The sequence below is a fragment of the Nycticebus coucang genome, chromosome 6 (genome assembly GCF_027406575.1).
Source record: "Nycticebus coucang isolate mNycCou1 chromosome 6, mNycCou1.pri, whole genome shotgun sequence".
Taxonomy (NCBI): Eukaryota; Metazoa; Chordata; class Mammalia; order Primates; family Lorisidae; genus Nycticebus; species Nycticebus coucang.
Window position 1 is genome coordinate 5,285,066 of NC_069785.1, and position 22,975 is coordinate 5,308,040.

Below are 22,975 nucleotides of genomic sequence, written 5' to 3' on the forward strand. Positions count from 1 at the left end.
TTGAGACAGAGCCTCAAGCTGTTGCCCTGGGTAGAGTGCCGAGGTGTCACAGCTCACAGCAACCTCTAACTCTTGGGCTTAAGCGATTCTCTTGCCTCAACCTCCCGAGTAGCTGGGACTACAGGCATCTGCCACAATGCCCCCTGGCTATTTTTAAGTTGTAGCTGTCATTGTTGTTTGGCGGACCTGGGCTGGATTCGAACCTGCCAGCTCTGGTATATGCGGCTGGTGCCCTAGCCGCTTGAGCCTATTCTTTAGCTTTTACTCTCAATGAATAAGACAAAATGCCTGTTGTATCCTCAAAACAGCATCTACAGGGTCTCCTTTCTTGAAATTCTTCTGCAAATTGTTAATTGAGATGCGACCTCTGGCTTTAGCTATATAATTTCTAGCCAATGCTGAATTTTAAAATGTGTCTTATAATTTCCTGTTTCTAAAAGAGATGGGGTTAGTCCTAAAGGAATTCAGAGAGGTCAGGGGTGCTTCAAAGGCCTGCCAGGAGCAAAGTGGAAGGGAACATTAATTAACCATCCAGTGTGCAGGGCAGGAACTCCCCTGGTAGTTGGCCTCTGTGTGTCTGAGCTTTCTGCATTTCACTTATTAGCTAAAGGGCAAACATCTAAGGATAATGAAAATTCTTTTGTATTACTGTGAGGGTACATACACACAATTAGGTTCCACTAATTAAGTTCCTTCCATTTGAAGGTGAAGTCAGAGTTGTAGCTGAGTCCTTCACCGGGAGATGTACCATATACCCCTAAGTGTCCTTATTAGGTGGGAACTTGCTGAACCCCCTCCCCCCTGCTTGAATTTAATTGTGTTTTTCTCTCGTTTGTTGTTGATCTAATTTCAACTTAGTATTGAGTACATGGGATGCTTGATTTTCTGTTCTTGAGATGCTTTACTTCGGAGAATATTGTCCAGATCTATCCGGGTAAATACAAGAGATGCAAAGTTGTTGTTCTCAGTAATTCCTCAGATGAGTTATGATACTGGTGGCTGTTGTAGTAAGTGTGATCTTTTATGGCTGAATAGTACTCCGTATTCCATGGTCCACATATACTACAGTTTACTAATCCAGTCATAGGCCAATGGGCACCTGGGTTGTTCCCGCATCTTTGCCATTGTGAATTGAGCTGCTGTAAACTTTTGCGTGTAAGTATTCTTATGATAAAATGATTTTTTTTCTTCTGAGTAGACACTGAGTGATGGGATTGTGGGATCAAATGGGAAGTCTACTTTCCGCTCTTCGAGGATTCTTCATACGTATTTCCAAAGAGGCTCTGTTAGTTTGGATAATAACTTTTTAAAAAAATACTAAAATTCACTCTAGAAAAAGAAAACATGTTCCCATGAAAACCTGTGTGTGAATATTTACCGTAATTTTATTAATGACCTCTGAAAGCTAGAAATAAGCCAATCTTTCCAACTGGTGAATGGACAAACATGTTTATTACTCCGAAATAAAAGCACCAAGCAGCAGCACAGACCAGCGGGCGACGGGTACAAGCCACGACACTGGGGACTCTCAGATGCATCCTGCTGGGGAGGAGGCCAGAGCCGGAAGGCTGTCCACTGTCTCGTCCATCACAGGGACATCACGGGAGCGGCAAAATCATAGGGGTCCTAAGACCCCAGGCAGTAGGGATGAGGGCAGGCAGGGCTGACAGTTAATTACTGTTCCCTTTCACTTTGCTCCTGGCAGGCCTTTGAAGTGCCCCTGACCTCTCTGAATTCCTTTAGGACTAACCCCATCTCTTTTAGAAACAGGAAAGTATAAGACACATTTTACAATTTAGCCTTGGCTAGAAATTATATAGCAAAGTGTAACACAGGAAATCCTAGAGCGGGGAGTGAGGAAGATGCTCGGCTTCTTGATTCTGGCCAGGGTTACACAACTCTGGGCATTTGTCGAAACTCATAGAACCCTAAACCAAAAAGAATAAATGTAACCATATATAAATTTAAAAAGTAAACACCCAAATCCAAGAAAAGAGTAAAATTAAAACTCTATGTGAATACATCACGTACGACAGACACCATACATGGGTGTTCTTTCCTTTTTTAATTTACATTTATTTAAAATTATTTTAACATTTTTTATTTGTATTGTAAGATAAAACAGATACATAAACCACACAAAACAAACACATGAAAGGACTTATAATGAATATCCTTGTAACGAGTATGCTTTCTCGTCACCTCAGGAGCCCCTCATGCTCTCATCCAGTGAAACTCCCTCCCAGCTTTAGTAATTTTTATGATTTGTAGTGATTTTTAGTCTATCACTTCCTTGTCTGTCTTTGTAATCACCCCAACGTACATTCCTAGACCCTCTAGACTTGATCATTTTTGAAGTTTCTTTCTTATAATCCACAATTTTCCTCCCTGGCCCTGTCTTTTTCTGACAATTTATCTGTTGAAGAATCCAAGCCTTTCGCACGTAGTTTCCCGCTGTTTGGATTTTGCGGGTTTGCGCTCACAGGGAAGTTGAACATGGTCCTCCCCTCTGCATTTCCCATAAACTGACATCTGGACCTGGAGGACTGATCTGACTGGGGTTCAAACTCTTTGACAAGGCCACAGCTGATACTTGGATCTTTTACCAGAAGTACTTCTAATCGAAGATGGCAAATTTATTATTCAAAATTCACAAAACTGAATAAGTAAAACATAAATGTAGATACTTTAAGTTTTAAAGTATTTTTTAATTTGATTTTGATTTTAATTTAATTTAATTTGACCTTGTTCCGTCACCCAGGATAGAGTGCCGTAGCATCATCATAGCTCACAGCAACCTCAAATTCCTGGGTTCAAGTGACCCTCCTGCCTTGTCCCTAGTAGTAGCTGGGACTACAGGCACCTGCCACCACGTGTAGCTAATTTTTCTATGGTTAGTAGAGACAGGGTCTCACTCTTGCTCAGGCTGGTCTTGAACCTGTGGCCTCATGTGATCCTTCTGCCTTCCAGAGTGCTAGGATTATAGGGGTGAGCCACTGTTCCTGACCAAAGGACATGTTTTATAAATTTGTCACATTTGTATTCTTGAAATTTTGTGGCTTAATATTGCCCTAAAACTGTTGGGACATTCTCTGTATAAGATGAAGATAAAATATCTTGTGTTCTCATCTGACACTTGGGATTCAAGTTCAGGACCCCAGGATTTTACTCCTCTCACTTTGTTATTTTTGCATCTCGTTTTCTTACATTCAAATTTCTGATCCTCAAGAACATGAGAGATGACAGAATTACATATCAATGTTTAGGTATTTGTCACCATAATATTGAATACATGTAATAACAGGAACAATAAAATATACACTATCCTGTTCAGTCTGCTTTTTCATTTAGAGATACAACTGATGAAATTAATACTGTGTTGGGCAACTGTATATAGGGAAATAAAGTATCACGTACCCCAATGTCCTAGATTCAGGCTTGATTGAAATTATAAGTAACACCAGAGTGCAAATTATTTTTATTATTTTTTTCCTTCCAAGGCATAGATGTTTTTATTTATTTTATCTTTTTTTCATCTTCAGAAGATCTTCCCATATGCCTCCATTCTAGCACCTGTGAATATGTATAAGTTACACTCTGTATTTTAATCTGACAGGCATTTTAGCCAGATGAAGAGCTTCCCTCCCTTTTTTAAAATTACAGAATATTACAGAAGTACAAATGTTTTGCTTTTGTACTGCTTGAGTCAAAGCGTGCCCATCAGCTGGATAGTGTGCACTGTACCTGTTATGAATTCACCCTTCCCTCCTCCCCCTGCACGTAGTTTTTCAACTGGAACTTGAAAGAAAACTCTAGGAAGCTGGTGACGTAAGCCATTTTATGAGTTGAAAGCATTGAAAGCGCTGGATTAACAATTAGCCTTTATTTAGATAGGTTAGGGAGTTGGTGAGCAAATTTTACAACATGGTTTGCCATAAAATGTAAGTTAAATCTATAATTACTCTTCATCTTATCATAAGTGTGCAGCTTCAACTCAGTCTGTTTACTAAGGAGGGCCAAGAGCTTTCCTTTAATATGAAAGTTTCTATTGAGAGCTTCAAGGACTGTTGAGAAATGAATGAGCACACATCTGGGGAATGCGTGCCGTCGAAAACTGTGTTGCCATATGAGGTTGTTCTGTAATGGCTAGAATAGATTTTAATAAACACTTAAAAGGGAAAGTTAAAAAAGATGCTAAATCAGTAATAAAATACAAAGAGAACCTAGTAGGAAAGCTTAAAAAGGAAAAACTTTAGTGGCCAGTAAAGCCATAAACTGAACAAAACAGATAAAATGAGAAAGTTGCAGTGGTAAAAAAAAGAGAAAGTTGACTCCAATAAGATGGACATAAAAGGGAAAGTTTTCCTGGTTATGAAAGCCAGTGTTTCTATTTGAGGGTGTGAGAAGGGGGCACCTCATTATGACAGGCTCCATTTAGGCTTTGCTAAAGGTCTGAGACTTAATCTTGCTAATTCGATATAATTCAGCCCCTTTGAGTTTCAATTACCCACTTGAATCTAATTGCTCTGTCCAGTGAGCATCTGTCTCTTCCCCTTTTCTTCTCATGCATGTGAGAAATCAGGCTGGAGGGCAGCGCCTGTGGCTCAAGGAGTAGGGTGCCGGTCCCATATGCCGGAGGTGGTGGGTTCAAACCCAGCCCTGGCCAAAAAAAAAAAAAAAGAAATCAGGCTGGACAGAGAGAGAGAGAGAGATCCCCAGAGATTCCGCAGAGAGAGATCTGCAGAAAAAGGAGGAACTACGTGGCGTGGTTTGGGGGAAAATGGCAAACCACAGGAGGAAACGTGAAACCCGAGGTCCCACCTCACCAGACACAGAAACAGACTCCTAACGACTTAGAAATTGATGGCCAAGGCAAACCTTCCGAGGGCTAGGAGGAGAATTTAAGCAAATGTATGCTAGGGTATGAAAAGATATTTTTTAAAAAGACAAAATAAGCCCAAACCATAAAGAAACATTGGCAAATTTGACTAGCTCTGTATTAGGACACTCACTGCCACATTGTTATTAATGGCTAATAATTGCGAATCGCATTGATGTCCTCAGGATGGGTAAATTGTGGTGTCTCTGTACTAACTTATTGGTCACGTGATCTTGAGCTTAAACCTCTGCCTGTTTGTCTCTTTACCTCACAATGAGGCTTGCAACCGTACCGATCTGCTAAGATTTTGGTGAGTATGAGTCCATACAGTAAACTTTACCTGGAACAGTGTCAAGCACAAAATATTAGTAAGTGTGAAATGTCCTATTTCCTTAAGTACTGTTTTCACACTTGGTATCTTTGACATTTCACTTTGACACTTCTTGCTTTATTTTTATGATGAAGGTACATCCTCATTCTTTTAAATGTACATTTTGGCTCATGATTATCTTTTAAAACTTTTTAGAGCAATTTTTGTGAAGCCATGGATAAGTGAGAAATTTGTGTTATTTTCAAATATGGGTTCTGTTCATGGAACAGTGCAGCGCAGACAGATGGAAATGTAATATCAGTAAAGTATGTGGGAAAGAGGTGGTTAATGAATGTGCAATTCCTCGATGGTTCGAGAAGTTCTGTTCCAGCAATTTTAATTTTGAAAAGAAGCCTCGCCAGCAACCTGAAACCAAGGAGGATAATGATGAGCTGAAAGCTGTAGTGGAAACAAATCCATCTCAGCCTATGCGTGAATTAGCAGCAGGTTTGATGTTATTATTCCAACAGTATTGTGCCATTTGAAACAAATGGGCAATGTCAAGAAGTTGGATAAATGGGCTCTGTGTGGATTAAATGACCATCAAAAGAAAAATCATCTTGAAGCTCACCTTTCTTTGCTGTCACAACATGAAGGCGAACCACTTCTACGCTATATTGTTATGTGTGATGAAAACTGGATGCTTTTTGACAATCCTAAGTGTTTGGCACAATGGTTGGACAAAGAAGACTTGCCAGACACAGTCCAAACCCAAGTATTCATCTAGAAAAGCTGATGGCCTGGGTGTGGTGGTCCAGTGCTGGTGTCATCCACTACAGCTCCATGAAACTGGTCAGTCCATTACAGGAGACGTCTACTGCAATCAGCTGGACAACCCAATGAAATGCTGTGGTTGACAGCCAAGACTGGTCAGTAGAGACAGGCCAGTCCTCTTGCAAGACCACACATCATATAATGACATGTTGCTGCTCCAACTAGGGAGGCTGAACTCGGAATCTCCATCATCCACCGTGTCCACCGGACGTCATACCAACTGGTTACCACTTCTTCCTGGCTTTAGACCAAACTTACTGGAAAAAGTACTTCAATTCTCAACAAACTGAAAAATGCCTCTTGTGACTCCATCGCCACTCTCTCTCCAGGCTTCCTCACTGCTGGCAAACACGAACTGCTGTTAAGATGTAAAATTGGGTTGCTGGTGTAGGAACATACGTTGATACTCCTTGTTTGAGATATAACGTTTTGATATGAAGTAGGATATTTCACATTTAATGACCTATTGAAACCTCTTCCTAGCCGCAGCAGCAGCAGGGAGGAGCAGCCATAGTAAGTGGTGGGATGCAACAAGGCGGCGATGTGTCGATGGGGCTGCGTTGCACAAGAATGTGAAGGGGGGAAAGCAAGTTGTAGGAGACCATGTACACTATGCACCACTGGTATACATTTTAAAACCATCAGAGTAACATGTGTACCACATACTGTCCATGGAGGCATGTGTGTGCTGAGGAACTGCAGAAATGTGCCTGGGAATGATGGACACCGCTTTCTGGGTGGAGAGAGGGGAATGGGGCCTCAGGGGGATTGGGAGAGCTCAGTAGCATCTATGGCAGTGATTTTCAGTCACTGTGCAGTGAAAAATTTTAAGGATCATTAATTAAATTACTTTTGGCTGGGCGTGGTGGCCCCCGCCTATAATCCCAGCACTCTGGGAGGCTGAGGTGGGTGGATTGCTTGAGCTCATGAGTTCAAGACCAGCCTGAGCAAGAGCGAGACCCCGTCTCTAAAAATAGAAAAACGGAGGCAAGACGATCGTTTGAGTCCAAGAGCAGGAGGTTGCTGTGAGTTATGAGGATGCCATGGCACTCTACCCAGGGACACAGCTTGAGACTCTATCTCAAAATAAATAAATAAATAAATAAATAAAAGGGCAGCGCCTGTGGCTCAGTGAGTAGGGCGCCAGCCCCATATATTGAGAGTGGTGGGTTCAAACCCAGCCCCAACCAAACTGCAACAAAAAATAGCTGGGCATTGTGGAAGGCACCTGTAGTCCCAGCTATTCGGGAGGCTGAGGCAAGAGAATCACCTAAGCCCAAGAGCTGGAGGTTGCTGTGAGCTGTGATGCCACGGCACTCTACCATGGGTGATAAAGTGAGACTCTGTCTCTAAAAAATATATATATATATATATATATATATTTTCAATATAACTTTCAATGAAGTTCAAAGCAGAGTGAGTATATTCTTCTATATTCTTTTCTACTCTTTTTTTGGATCAACATAATTTAGATGTTCACAGAAGTTTAAGTATAGGCTCAAGTGTGCCGTGAGATAAAAACGGCTGAAAAACATTGATTATGGTATCTAGTTTTAAGCTAGATTTTTATTTTATTTTCTGTCTATATTAGTGTACGCCTGAAAAGAATAATTTTTAAAAGACTAGGAGCATACTAATCGTCATCCTACACCTGCCCCCACCCCCAATTACACAGGGGCTGCTCAAAAAAAAAAAAAAATCTTAAGTCCAAAAGCCTTCATTTAAAATGTTCAAGTAAGCAAACAATCTCTTTTCAAAAATACATAGAAAAAATTCCCAATTTGTGTTTTCTGGCACAAAAGAAAGTCTCTGGAGAATGCGGGGGATGTGCTGTTTTATCATTGTCCAGCATAGCATGGGAATTAAAACCATTCACAAATTAGTGGATGAGTTGCTTCTCTGGAGTTTGAAACTTTTCCAGGAAAGAGTTTATACAGAGTGACTAACTTCCCAGCCTAACTCCTAAGATCCTATTAATTGAAGTAAATTGCAACAAAATATAGGATACATTATGTATTTAATTTATTTGTTTTTTTTTTTTGTTCAGTACTACTAAGATAATATCAGTCTCCATATAGTTAAAGGAAAATTCTAAATCAGCTGGTGTTTGAAATTTCCCTCTCTTTCATTATTTATTAATAAAAACTTCATCTCCTTACCAATATATAACTTATCTAATTCCAAATATGCCATGATTCGCTTTTCTAAAATAGACTTTCTTAATGGTGGAAATCTAACACTTCCAACTGATTTTGTAGGTTGCAAAGGGAAGTTTCAGGAAAGCCCTGCCCCGGCTCAGTCTCTCTTACTTGGTGACGACTTGGCCAGAGAAGTCTGGAGGTAAAAAGGCAGACAGGGCTACCTTGGTAGGTAACAGGTGGGGTGGCGGCCATATTGGGCAGAAGTGGCAGATACAGCACCAGACAGGGAAACGGGATTTTGTCAAGAAGATCCGGGTTGAAGCCAGGAAGAGGAGCTCGGTCAGATACGGAGGGTGAATGGACACCAGAGGTGGGCGTTCTTACTAAACTGACTTAACATAGCTCTTTGCTAAAGACAGTTTAAAAATCACCCCTTTGTTTCACTCCAGGATCATGTTTTAAAGACTTGGAATATTTCTAGTAGCTAGACTTCTCTGGCCCCCTCAAGTTTAAAGCATGAGATTCAAAGTTCTAACTTACAACCCGGTGATAATTTATAGTCCTATGTCAAGGATAATTAGGCTGTCATGATGCAGGAATCTTAAATGATGTAAGTTCTTGGCTATTACAGGAATCTTAAGATGATTTTAAAATAACCATAGAGAAAAGCTTTTGTTTATCTGTCATGTAGTGGTACCAGTCTCCCACACTGTCTGGGGCACCAGAACTTAGGTTTCCTCACTGCTTCCCGAGACTGTGAGTCTACAATACCTGCTCCCCTAAAGCCTTGGTTGTGTGGTTGAACCATCTTCTTCCCAATGTTGTCAATGACCATGGACAGTTTTCATATCACTTTCTGTATCAATTGGAGCCTTCTCGTACTGAAGCAACATCTTTCCACCCAGCCAATTATGGCCTCCTTGACTCCTGTGAGGGGCCATAGGGAGAGTCAGAAGCCGCAGACGAGGATTTCCCAAGAGATAAGGAGTTGGACGCAGAAAAAACATGGTAACCATTAGCGTCTGAGCCATTGTCTCCATCCCAAAACGTGCACTGTGATTCTTTAGGAAAGAGTCCTACGCTCCCTTCAGTTTGGGTAAAACTAAACATCATTTTCATGTTTTGGAGATCTATGATGCTTATACATTAGCACTTTAAAAGCTCTGAGAAACACTTTAGTAGAAGAACCTGGTTTCATGTTCTGTAACCCAGCAATACCCCCATGTATTTGACTATGGGGGCACGTTTTCTCAAGTAATCCTATTTCGCTAACATTTATGGAATGATGACTTATGATAATCATTTGGGGAAATGCTGACAGGCTTTTGGCATCCAAAATCCAAGATGAAGTAGTGGATAATAAAACAGAGCCTTAGGGCTAGAAAAGGTCAAAGCTCAAGGGAGGCTTTTCTGAGAAAAAAAAAAAGATGGGAGAAGCTTGCAACTAGCTAAGAGCTGGGCCAAGAGCCCAGGGAGGTGACAAGGTTGAGGTCAGAAGAAAGGGACGATCCGTGGAGTCCAGTAAGGACCAAGTGAGATAACTGTTATTATTGGCACACATTTTACAAAAATGAAGGTTCCCTGAGGTGAGTTGCCCAAGGTCACACAGCTGGCAAGTGGCAGAGCCGGGGTTCCAGGCCAGGTGTGACTCTATGACCTGTGAGCCGGACCCTGTGCCACACGCTCTCCCAAGTCTCAGTGATTTTGTGTTTTGAATAACTTTGCAAAATTTCTTCTTTCCATCCTCCCACCGGGTAGGAGAGGGTGAGGAGCCACATTTTTGGACATGTGGAATTTCGAGGTTCCCGTGGAGCCAACTTCACTTCCTCTCTGTGCTGAAAATGCTCCTCGCTCTTTGTCAGTCCCTGTTTTTGCCTCTAGCCCTTCCCTCATAGTGAAGTCATTGTATGTGTTTATACACACACATATACACGTTGCATGTACATATTAGACACGCATGTATTTTGTACACACATATAATATAAAATGCATATGTATTTTACTGCGAGTGTAAGACACGCGTATTGTATGTGTCCTTTTAACATATATATGCAGATGCATAAATGTTATTCGTCTGTGATGTAATTATTTGCAGAGTTCCCTACCCCCTGCCTGAAAGCCTTAATTCTTATGAATTTACACTCAGCAGCAGGGGAAATAATATAATGGTTGTAAATTGGAAATAATGACTTTGGGTGGAGCCTCGGAACTCTTAAATGGAATTTTTGTTTTGTTCCTTTTCTGCTACTTGAGATTCCATTCTTTATAGTGAGAAGCTTTGGTAAAATTCTGTTACCCTTTTGGGAGGGGAAGTATTGATAAATTGGAAGTATTGATAAAGGAGAAATACCCAATATAATTTATTTAGATTTTTCAAAACCCTTTTGACAAAGTTCCAAAATAAATACTGCACTTAAAAGATAATTATAAATTGTTGGAAGCATTTTGTTACAGACAGGATAAATATTGGATTTATTCTTATTTATTTTTATTTGGATTAAAAATAAACTCTGACAGTTCATGGACCTTTTAAAGAGAGATAACTATAAAAAAATTAATAACATCTGTTTCCTGATTCACATCCATGTTTTCAAGTACAATAAATAACAACATTATTTCCAGAATATGCCTACAAGCATTAATTTGAAACAAGAGTGCATGTAAAGCACGAGAGATCTGGGGGCTGACATTTCCCCAGAACCTCATTCTGAGCAGAGGAAAGGCGTTGGTGTGGCCCCGATGTCAGCAGTGGGCTGTGCCCGTGGTCCGTTACGCCGGCTTGCAGGGCTGTGTCCTCTCTGCTTTCTTGACCCCTACTGCTTCTCCTCCATCGCTCTCCCATTTCGCTCTTTGTGTTTGAGGATTTTGAACATTTGTTTCTAAAATATTTGAAAACATTTAAAGATAAATGTGCATAATATTCCATCAGAGAATTTAGAGGTGAGATCAAGGATTTCCATCTGTCTTTGTTAGCATCAATCTACATGTTGACTGAAGCAGAATTTCATTGGCTTTTCTTTGCGATACTCAAATGTGAATATGGGCACGAGTTCAGCCAGTGGGCTGTCGGTTAGCAGCAGGTCTGCAAAAGAAAGATAAACTGATGAGACTCTGATTCATATGGACTCGTAAGATCATAAGTAGGAAAGGGTAATTTGGCTTACCATTTAGAGTCCCAAGCAGAAATGCCTTCTTGGTGGGCGTGTTCCTGGGTGCAGTGAAGCGTAGCCAGGCACCGCCAGCTGATGCTGGGGCTGAGGGCCCTGCCAGATCTTTGGGGGAAGATCACATCATTGTTCCCTTCAACACATCTATGTTCTGGGTCAGAAAATAGAGGTGACACATGAAGGACACAGAAAAATCACGCAAGGCAGTGTGCAATTGAGCATCAACTCTGTGGGACGCACAGAATTGTCCTGACATAAAATCTGGCTTTTGGTATCTTCCAACTTTCAGTTTCTGTGCTTCCCTCCGCCGTCATCCCCAGTCCTCTCTACCCTCCCAGGCCCCACCGTGTGCATCCTCTTCTTCCCATCACACCTGCCCTCGTTTACTGATTTACTGAATCCAAGATGCCATTAGTCGTAAGATACATAGTTATTTTTTAACCATTAAGAAAAAAATGGGCTAGCGTGGTGCTCATGCCCATAATCCCAACTCTGGGAGACCGAGGCGGGAGGATCCCTTGAGCTCGGGAGTTTGAGACCGACCTGAGCAAGAGTGAGACCCTGTCTCTACTAAAAATGGAAAAATTAGCCAGGTGTGGTGGTGGGTACCTATAGTCCCAGCTACTAGGGTGGCTGACGTGGGGAGATAGCCCAGGAGTTTTAGGTTGCTGTGAGCTATGCTGGTGCCACCACACTCTACCCAGAGTGACAGAGTGAGACTGTGTCAAAAAAAAAAAGAAAGAAAAAGATCCCAATGCTTTTTTATCACCTAAAATTTTAAATGATTTAGAATTAGATTTTTTTTTTTTGAGACAGAGTCTCAAAAAGGGCCCTGCCTCATCTGCAAATGAGACAGAGTCTCAAAAAAAAAGAGTCTCACTATGTTACCCTTGGTAGAGTGCTTACCCTTGGCGTCACAGCTCACAGCAAACGCAAACTCTTGGGCTTAAGTGATTCTCTTGCTTCAGCCTCCCAAGTAGCTAGGACTATAGGCGCCTGCCACATCACCTGGCTATATTTTGGTTGTAGTTGTCATTGTTGTTTGGCAGGCCCAGGCTGGGTTCGAACCCACCAGGTCTGGTGTATGTGGCTGGTGCCCTAGCCACCGAGCTACAGGTGTCGAGCCGAATTAGACAGAGTTTTTATATATAACATGCTGGTACATACCTCAAAGGAAAATTATAAGCTATTGAAATTGGTTGAATCATTACGATTTTCCCAATCTTTCAGAGCCCAACTCTTTGGAATCACTTTTGCTCTTCAGCTGATGAAATGCCGTACTCTACCTCCAGTGTCAAGAGCACTGGTAATGTGCCACGTTTGAAAGGGCACTCAGCTCCTTCCTTCAGATATCGGTTCCCTGTCTGTGAGCTCTGAAGAGAGGGTAACGACAGCTGTATCATCACAGCCACAGTGAGACACTATAACATAATACTTTATTTGGAAAGACCGAGTTTTAGGATTGGTGAGAAATAGACTTATCCAGGAGGAAAATAACTCTACACCAATTTGTACTCAAATATAAAGATTCACTTTAATTTTTTGTCAGCACACTTCCTGTTGTTCAATCGTAAGTCAATACACTCACGTATTTATTGAACATCTATTATATGTCCTGTACCATGGAACTTCAGAGCAGTTCAGATGCAGTTAAACGAGGAAGGAAAGATTCTAATGGGACCCTGCAGGGTGGATGAGATCACATATTTTGGTGGTGGAATGTGAAAGGCAGAAAAGGAAGAAAAGGGGAGAAGTTGGAAAAATAAGCTTCTGTAATGGGAATTACTACTCAGCTGCAAATGAGATAGTATAAGAACCAGCCTTCGATCAGAAACAGTGAACACAAGGATGCATAGAAAACAGAGTGACTCATTGGCACCACATACCCTGCAACCCAAATTCCAAACTGAAAAGAAGCTCCGAATCACAGGCAATAGAAGAAAGAAAAAAGAATGAAATCTACAGAGTGGAAAATTATACCCATAAATAAAAATGAAACTATAATATAGTGTCAAATTAAAAAGTGAGATACAAAATTACACATACAGCGTTTTTACAGCAATAATATATATATATTTGCCTTAACCCAAAAGAACCTAGGTAGAAATGTGCATGATTCTCTCTTACAGATTTTCTTGAATACTGTTCTTAAATTTTATTTTTTAAAAATTGTTTGAATGTCTGGATGAGAAAGAGTGAAATTAGCAGGTCAGCTAGGGAGTGAAGAATGAATCAAAAGGTTCATGATCAAATTTATTATAATATAATAATATAATAATCAAATTTATTATACAGAGAAAAGAAATTATTATCAAAATGTTACTGAAACCCAAACATAAACTTTTATTTATGTTTTCCCCCCACTTTAGTAAGTCATATACACATAGATCATGAAAACATTTATGCATTTGTGGGGTACAATGTGTTGATTTTTTAGACAATTTGGAATGCTTACATCAAACTTTTTAAATACAGCTTTCACTTCATTTACTTAATTATTGTGTTAAGACATTTATGTTCTATCCTTGATAGATTTGAATTGTAGCCCTGCAATATGCTCCATAGGTGTGGTCCCACCATTTTCCTTCCCTTTATCAAACCTCCCCCCTCCCTTCTATCCCCCTCTACTTTTGTCCTAATATTTCATAATTTTTTTTTTTTTGAGACAGAGCCTCACTCTGTCACCCTGGATAAGAGTGTCATGGCATCACAGCTCACAGCAACCTCCAACTCCTGGGCTCAAGTGATTGTCTTCCCTCTGCCTCCCAAGTTGCTGGGACTACAGGCGCCCACCACAACGCCTGGCTATTTTTTGGTTGCAGCCATTGTTGTTTGGCAGGCCTGGACTGGATTCGAACCCACCAGCTCAGGTGTATGTGGCTGGCGCCTTAGCTACTTGAGCCACAGGCGCTGAGCCTCCATAATTTTTTGAAAGCATAAAATTAGAAAGCTATAGTGGTCTTTGAGCTACTGACTGCCTAAAACATCTACATTTGGATTTTTCAGATATAGATTCTGATTTTAGAATAAAAAATAGACTTCCTGTATTATGCATTAACACGCCCAGGATTCTTTACTTCTTTGTATAAATCCAAGTTCCCATCTCCTATCATTTTCCTTCAGCCTGAACTTGTTTCTTTAACATCTCTTATAGTGTAGAATGCTAATGAAAAGTACCTCTATTTCACCTTCATTTTTAAAGGAAGTAGTCATTGGTTCATGGAAAGTTCCTCTCCTCACCCCAGTGATTCCAAGAAGTCATCCCATTGTCCTCTGACTTATGCTGGTTTTGAGGACATCAGCTGTGATAAAGCCCCTATGTAATTTGAGGCATAATATATAAAGACATATGTCATATACCTTTTCCTTTGACTGTTTTAAAGATTTTCTGCTTGTGAATAGTTTTCAGCAATGTCATTTCCGTGGGCCTTGCTGTGGTTTCTTTGTGATTATCATTCTTGGTGTTCATTAAACTTCTTGGATCTGTGTTGATATTTTTTATCAATTTAAAAAAAGATCAGGAATTATTTCTCTAAATATGTTTTCTGCCCCACCTGACACTAAAATCTCAATTACACATATGGTATACCATTTGATATTTTCCCAAAGACACTTGTGCATTTTTTAAAAAATTAATAGACTTTAGGTTGGCGTGGTGGCTAATGCCTGTAATCACAGCCCTCTGGGAGGCCAAGGTGGGAAGATCACTTGAGCTCAGGAGTTTGAGACCAGCCTGATTAACTGTGAGACCCTGTCTCTACTAAAAATAGAAAAATTAGCTGCAGTCCCAGCTACTCAAAGAGGCTGAGGCAAGAAGTTCACTTGAGGTTGCTGTGAGCTGGGCTGACACCACAGCACTCTAGCCTGGACAACAGAGTGAGACTCTATCTCAAAAAATAAAATAAAATAAAATCGCTATGATGAGAAGCCATTTTGGATGATTGTTCCCTGAGTGGTGTATAGAGCACATTAAACTTCTCTAATTTCACAATAACAAGGGATAAATTTCAAGCTCTGGGGAATTGGAATGCTGACTTTCTTCTTGCTCATCTGGCTACATTAACTTGACTTTCAACTGTTATCTTGTTTGAGCCGTTTCCTGTTTTCACATTCCTGCAGCCAGGGTATCCTAGACTCTATCCCCACAGGCACTTTTGTCAGGAAGCTCGGTTTTTACATTACACAGAGTTTCTTTGGAATTGTGAAATTCTGCCCAAATTGCTCAACACTTGGCCTGTAAAGTTCGCTCTGGGAGGGAGCGATGTGAGCCTGAGCTGTGAGGTGCGGATGAATGTATTCTTTAAGCAGATGCGCGGGGCAGGCCTGCAGTCTGTGAGGCATTGTTTACACAGGGCGACCTGCCCAGAGCCTCCTGCCTTCATGGAGCTAAGACTCTGGTGGAGGAGGCAGCAGAAAAGAAAGAGAACAGAGGAAAGGAGGGGAGAATGAAAGGAGGGGAAGGAAGGGTGGAAGAAGAATGTTGAACACAAGAGAATTACCGAACACGTGGAAACATCGTGTCCCTGCATCTGGAACAGGCGGCAGCAAAGAGATGGCAGGTGGGGGTGGCGCCTGTGGCTCAAGGAGTAGGGCACCAGTCCCATATGCTGGAGGTGGCAGGTTCAAACCTAGCCCCGGCCAAAAAAAAAAAAAAAGAAATGGCAAGTGGACCAGTCTGGGTGGTTAGGGAAAGCCTTTGTGAGGAGAGGGCATTTAAATTTTAAATTGAATTTCAATGATTAAAAAAGGGAACCAACACACACACACACACACACACACACACACACACACACACGAGGACCAACCAGGCTTTGGAAGATCCCAGGCTGAGGGTGGGAAGCAGCTCAGTGTGCTGTGCTGTGGGACGGGGAGGAGGGGAGGATGGGGCCGAGGGCAGGGCGGGCAGAGAGGACGTTCCCTGGGCCAGAGCATGTGAGGGGGAGGAGTGCGGCCTCATTCCTCGTCTGAGGAGAAGCCGCTGAGGACTGGTGGAGCGCGACAGTTGCCTGGCCTTCTGATGGTGCCTCCTTCATGATTGACCCTGACTTTCAACCATTGAGCCAACGCAGCACCTGAACAAAAAATGTGGGCCCTGCCTGGGCACCTCATCTACCTCCCGCATTCCTGCTGCCTCCCTTCTCTTCAGCCTGAAGACTGAGCTCAGCAGGGGAAGGCCGTGCCTCTGAGTGAAAGTCCTGCCCTGCCCCACATCTTCATTAAAGAGCAGCTCCACCTGGGCTCACAAAAGGGACAGGACACATACTCAGAGGCTTGTGGGCAGCATCAGCTCATTGTGAGCTGCCCGTGGGCTGACTATGCCTTGAGTCCCTGGATATTCCCAGCACCCAGGCCAGGGCCTGAGCCAGCAGCCTCGTAAGCAGGTGCTTTTTGGTAGAGGCGCTTGCTACTGGACGGAGAGGGTACAGCTGCCTGTCACTGTCAGCCATATGCAGAGACAGGGACAGGTGCACCAAACTTTGTCTAAAGGCCTGGATTCTGGAGAACAGTAAGCATAGCCTCTCCAAGACTGTTCTGCATTTCTAGCTCCAAAATTATAGTTTTAGACCTAAAAGTTCAAAACAAAGACCACATCAACCCCCTAGTCCAAATAACAATCAGCATAACTCAGTGCCTATTACAATATTCCAGTTCAGAAGGGAATCTCCTAAGTCAATCCACCTAAACTACTCCAGATGGGCATCTTTAGGGTGGGAGCTAAATTTACCAAACAGTAAGAATGGGAGATGGGGTGAAGGAGATGGACTCGCCTGCTGGACTCCATCTAATTCTCAATACATGCGATTTCACACTGGTGGGTGTATTTTAGAGAAGGGAACTCATTCATTTAACAGGTATTTATTGGGTACCTAATATGAGCCAGTCACTGTCCCAAATGCTGGGAGGGAGCACAGAACAAAATAGATGAACGTCTCTACCCAGGGAGGTCAGATTCTATTAAGATGGGAATATGCCGTGACTTCCACATACTTCTAGGTGTGTACAGTGGTGCCAGCGGGGTGTGTGCATATGTGTGTGTGTGTGGACTTGCACATCTGAGGGAGCAGGAAGTGTTAGAGAGAGGAAAGTAGTGGAGAGGAATGTAAACAGTTTTACATTTTATCAGCAGTCCTGATAGACAATTGCAAGCAGTGGGCAAGCCCCTCTGCGTTCAACCCTCCATGCTCTGACTGCAGAACAAAGGAAGCCCTGCAGTCTGGAGGGCCCAGAAAGGCAGCGTTTAGGTGGCCCCAAGGACAACATTTTCTCTGCCAAGTCAGGGTCTGTCCTGGAAAGAACCGGCATTCCCTTGTATCATCAGCTCTTCTCTGTCAATCAAGAACAAGAACTTTCTGTGGCTAATGACAGCAGGAAGTATTGACAAAGGGATATTCGGTAGCTCACAGAAATTAGGATAGCCAGAGAAACAGTGATGGAGACGGCCTGCCGTCCCTGGGCCACAGCTGCCTGCAGGACTGTTCCTGGGGGCAGGGGCAGTTCCCACTGCTGACACAGGAACTGGGCACCACCAGGACCTCTGTCTGCCTCCTGGCCACGCAGTGTCTGTCCCCATGCTGTGCCACAACTGAGTTTTAAAAACTTTTCTTAAGATGAAGAATTACACGACAAGCCCATAAAATAGAAAAAAGCATCCGTATCAGGCTCCACACAACCACAATGCAGGTCAAGAAACAGCTATAAGGGCAGCCCTAGAAACCCCCTCTCCACCCAATTCCTACCATCGGCCCCCTCTTTCCTCCAGGGAGAGTCTCTCTTCCTGTCATTTTCTTCTGGGGAGAATCTGATCGGAATAGCTGAGAAGGCAAGTTTTTGGCATGTGAGCTGCAGAAACCAAGATTTAACAGATTCCCCCCTGCCCCCAATAGAGGAGTTTTCACAGGTTTTGAACAGCTTGACAACTGGTCGCCATGTTTTCTGAGGGATAAATAAGCATCTCAGCCTTGTTGGTGTGGACCAGGTGAAAGGCTCCACTTTGTAGGTCACAAGTAGATGGATATCAGCAGTTGCTGTGCTTCAACCTAACAGAAAGGAGAGTGTCAGTCAAAGAGCAGGAAATGGACAGGCTTGTGGGAGAAATAGATCAGGAAGTGCCTGGGGAAGGTGAGAAAGGCTTCGAGCCAGCGCCAGGTCATAGCGTGACGCCTTGAACCTGTATTTACTACCCCCACCTTTCCTCACTGCTAGATGAGAGTTTGTGGAACCGAGACAAATGGTCTCTGTGTGTGCCTGTGTGTGTGCGTGTGTGCATGGTGTGTCCGTGTGTATATGCATGGTGTGTGCATGTGTGGATGGTGTGTGCATGTTGCTCGGTATCCAGCAGTGTGAGGGAAGAGCACTGTGGGAGATTTAAAGGGAGGAGCTGTGAAACCCCGAGACAGGAAGTGTCACAATGGGGCAGGTACCAGTGGAGAATTATTCAAGCAAGGCAGAGCTGCAGCCTTATTTGGGGCCCGCTCTGCTGGCTGGGCGGGTAGTGCTACATTTTATAACAGTTCTAAGTGACTGTGGTTAAAATGCACATTCTTACTTTAGAAAGTCAATAGGCAGCACAAACATAGCAACATTTGGCTTAACGTAGCTTAATAAGGAAAAAATTAAAATGACCTAGATGTTCAATTAAGGGAGATTTTAAAATCTAAATTGTTATTTATCTGCGCAATGGAATTCTCAGTAGTACCTAAACACGGTTTTGTAGAAGGATATTTGTTGGTAAGGAAAGCTGGTCAAGAAGCAGAAATCTAACAGCTAAGCGCACAGACTCCGGAGCCAAAATGTTGTGTGAGTCCCGGCTCTGCCGCTTCATAGCTTAGGGAGGGTGGGCAAGTTCCTTGCCTGAGAGGATAGAAGAGTTATTATAAAACATGTGGAAGAGTTTCTGGAACATATAAACACCACGTATATGTCAACTATTATTACGATTATTATTGTTGACTGAATGTTGATGTCCCCCCAGATTCATATATTGAAATCCTAACCTTCAATTTGATGGCCTTTGGAGGTCGGGCCTTTGTGAAATGGGAAGGCTATATGGATGGAGCCTCAGGAAAGGGTGAGTGCCCCCATGAGATGATGCGGAGGAGCTTTCTTCCCCTCTCTGCTCTCTGCCATGTCAGGATACGGCCAAAAAATGATCGTCCCCAGAGCAGGAAGCTGGTCTTCACCAACACCACATAGGCCAGGCCTCTGACCTGGGAGTTCTCAGGCTCCAGAACTGTGAGAAATAAATGTTTGTGGTTTAGGGTACCCAGTCTATGGGTATATGCATATTTGTTATGGCAACTTGAACTAAAGAAACCCATGAGGTTTTTAAAAACAACCAGAGGATTGCTTGAGCTCAGGAGTTTGAGGCCAGCCTGAGCAGAGTGAGCCCTCCTGCCACTCCCTGTCTCTACTAAAAATAGAAAAGCCCAGCAGGCTCCTGTAGTCCCAGCTACTCAGGAAGCTGAGGCAGGAGGATCACTTGAGCCCAGGAGCTTGAGGATGCTGTGAGCAGGCTGACGCCACTGCACCTAGTCCAGGGGACAGAGTGAGACTCTGTCTCAGAATGAACAAATAAATGAACACGGTATACCTCAATTAATCAAGTATATTTGTTTTTCCTCCCTTTCAAAATCTCACTATGGTAATGCCACTAAAGAAATTTACAAATAAAAGTCCACAGGACAAGAGCAAAACAGATGCAGCACACACACATTTTGGTCAAATGCCAAATGGCCGAATGATGAATGTTAAAATCAATATGTGTCCAAGGCCAAATATCATCACTATTGATTGCATTTCTGTGACTTGAGAATAAATGTAGTGTTATCAAACTTTAATTATTATTTCAATTTTAGTATAGACATTTTAAATAGTCAGATGTTAGGAGTTTGACATTGTTGTGCAGAAATGCAATGCTCTGAGCACTGGCACATGTCTGTGGTTCCACGGGTCACCAGGCTGCACCCGGGCAGCATGTGGCACTAAAGCCATTGCTGGCTCTTCACTGAGGAGGGCAGCAGGAGCAGCAGTGGGACCATCTCGGGTAACTCTCCCAGCCTGGGGTGCTGCTGATTTTGATGTTATCACTAAGTTATCAAGTCTTTTTCACTCTCTAATAACTGTCTAGCGTAAGCAGTTATTTTCTCTTTGATGTCCGCACCGTCTTCATCAGACATCTGGATGTGCCGTGTGTGTTGAATTAGTGTTGATTATTGTTGCACACTGCTTCCCTTTACTCGGATGCCAAGAAACCTCTGGGTCTCACACAGTTAAAATGACAGTAAATCTGACTGAATAAATATTCATGTAAGGGAAAATTAGTAAAGTCAATGACAATGTGACAGCCACGATGGAGTCCGTGGATGCCTTAGGGATGGTGAGCACAGAGGTGTGCTGTTCCCAGGCTCAGCTGGGGGCTCAGCTCACACAGGAGCAGTCCCAGAGGGAGGGTTCGGGTGTTGGTGTGCACAGAGAGAGACTGGCCTCTCCATCGGCCTGAACACCGGGGATTTAGGACTGCCCGGTCACATACTCACTCCGCTTGTTGATTGAAGAAGGAATAAAAGGTGTTCAGAGTGAAAGAAGTTATTCGAGTAAAAGCAAGTCTTAATCCTGCCTTGATATGCAACATTCCCAACCTTGCAAGACCAAAATTCACCAAATGGATGTGCCTAGTTTTTCTTCAAAGAACTTTTGTACTTGGAATGCATAGCTCAGGAAAATTGCAAAAAATCTTTTGTGTTCAAAACAGTTGGTGGTATGTGGCAATCATTTTGACAATTTTCTAATTACAATTTCTGCCTCTACAGACTCAAAATTATAGTGTTATAATTGAGGCAGTCTTGAAAATTTTCTGTTTTGAAGTTTGATTACAAGAAAAATTTGTTTAATTACTGAAAATACTTCTCCTTTTCTGACTTTTTTACTTGTTCTTATGAGTACATAGGATTCATGCTTCTCTGTTGTTTCACTAAGAAGAATGTGTTCCACTTCCAACCAGGTTAATACAAAAGATGTAAAGTCTCCATCTTTTTTAATGGCTGAATAGTATTTCATGGTATACACATACCACAGCTTGTTAGTACATTCCTGGGTTGGGGGGCATTTAGGCTGTTTCCACATTTTGGTGATTGTAAATTGAGCTGCAGTAAACAGTCTAATGCAAGTATCCTTATGACAAAAGGATTTTTTTCCTGCTGGGTAGATGCCCAGTAATGGGATTGCAGGATCAAATGGGAGGTCTAGTTTGAATTCTCTAAGGGTTCTCCATACTTCCTTCCAAAGAGGCTGTACTAGTTTGCAGTCCCCCCAGCAGTGTAAAAGTGTTCCCTTTTCTCCATATTCAGGCCAACATCTGCAGTTTTGAGATTTTGTGATGTAGGCCATTCTCCCTGGGGTTAGATTATCTCAGGGTGGTTTTGATTTGCATTTCTCTAAACCAGGGGTTCTCGAACTACGGCCCGTGGGCCACATGTGGCCCGCTGGGGTTTTTTGCCACAGCTGCCTGTCCTGCTTAGCAGCAGACTTGTCCCAGGCCGCAGTGCGCATGTGTGGAATGTGCACCAACTCTCCAACTCTGCTCCTTCTCTCTGTCTCTCAAATCCTCCTCTCAGTCTCTGGTGTAATTGGAGGAGTCACCAGGTTGCCTGTGCAGAGCCTGCTGTTGCCTAAGGACTGAGGCAAGAACGAGTTAGGATTTATTTATTTTTTTTTGAAGTTAGGAGGTCTATATTTGTTTTAATTTTGCAGTTAGTAGGGCCCTTTTTTTTTGCGGTTAAGAGGGGCCTTTTTTTTTCTGAAGTCAGGAGGTCTTTTTTTTTGCAGAGAGTGGGCACCTTTGTATTTTTGAAGTTAGGAGAGCCTTTTTTTTTAAGTTGGTTGGGGGTGGTTTCTAGGGGGGTTGCATCACAGTGATAAATGAGCACAAATAGTCAGTGCTCAGTGCTAATGCAAATTGTCAGAGCTCAGAGGTAACGCAAATAGTGCTCAGTGGTAATGATAATTCTAAGTGCTCAGTGTTAACACAAATTGTCAGCAGTCAGTGTTATCACCAATGGCCAGCCGTCAGTGTTAATGCAAATGGTCAGTGCTCAGTGTTATTGCATGGGGGCCCCAAACTGGTAATCTGCCTAGGGCTAAATGTTGCCTGTGAAGATGTTCTGTACCATAGAGAAGTCCATTGGCTGAGTCGAGGGAGAGTTTTGAAACATTTCTATGACTTACTTCCACAGATTACAGCTTTTCTGCTTTCTAAAAACAAAGAAGTACCAGAGGTACAATGTGCTGGTTTCATATACAATCTGAAATATTCTCATCAAACTGTTCAATGTGGCCTTCATGGCATTTTTAATTTTTGAGGAACCTCCCTGCTGTTTTCCATTGTGATTATGCCATTTTACTTTTCTTTTTTTTATTTATTTTATTTTATTTTTTTTTTTATTAAATCATAACTGTATACATTGATATGATCATGGGGCATCATACACTCGCTTCATAGACCATTTGACACATTTTCATCACAATGGTTAACATAGCCTTCCTGGCATTATCTCAGTTACTGTGCCAAAACATTTACATTCTACATTTACCAAATGTAGAATTTCGCAAACACCCCTGTAAGAGGAACCACAGGTATGATCCCACC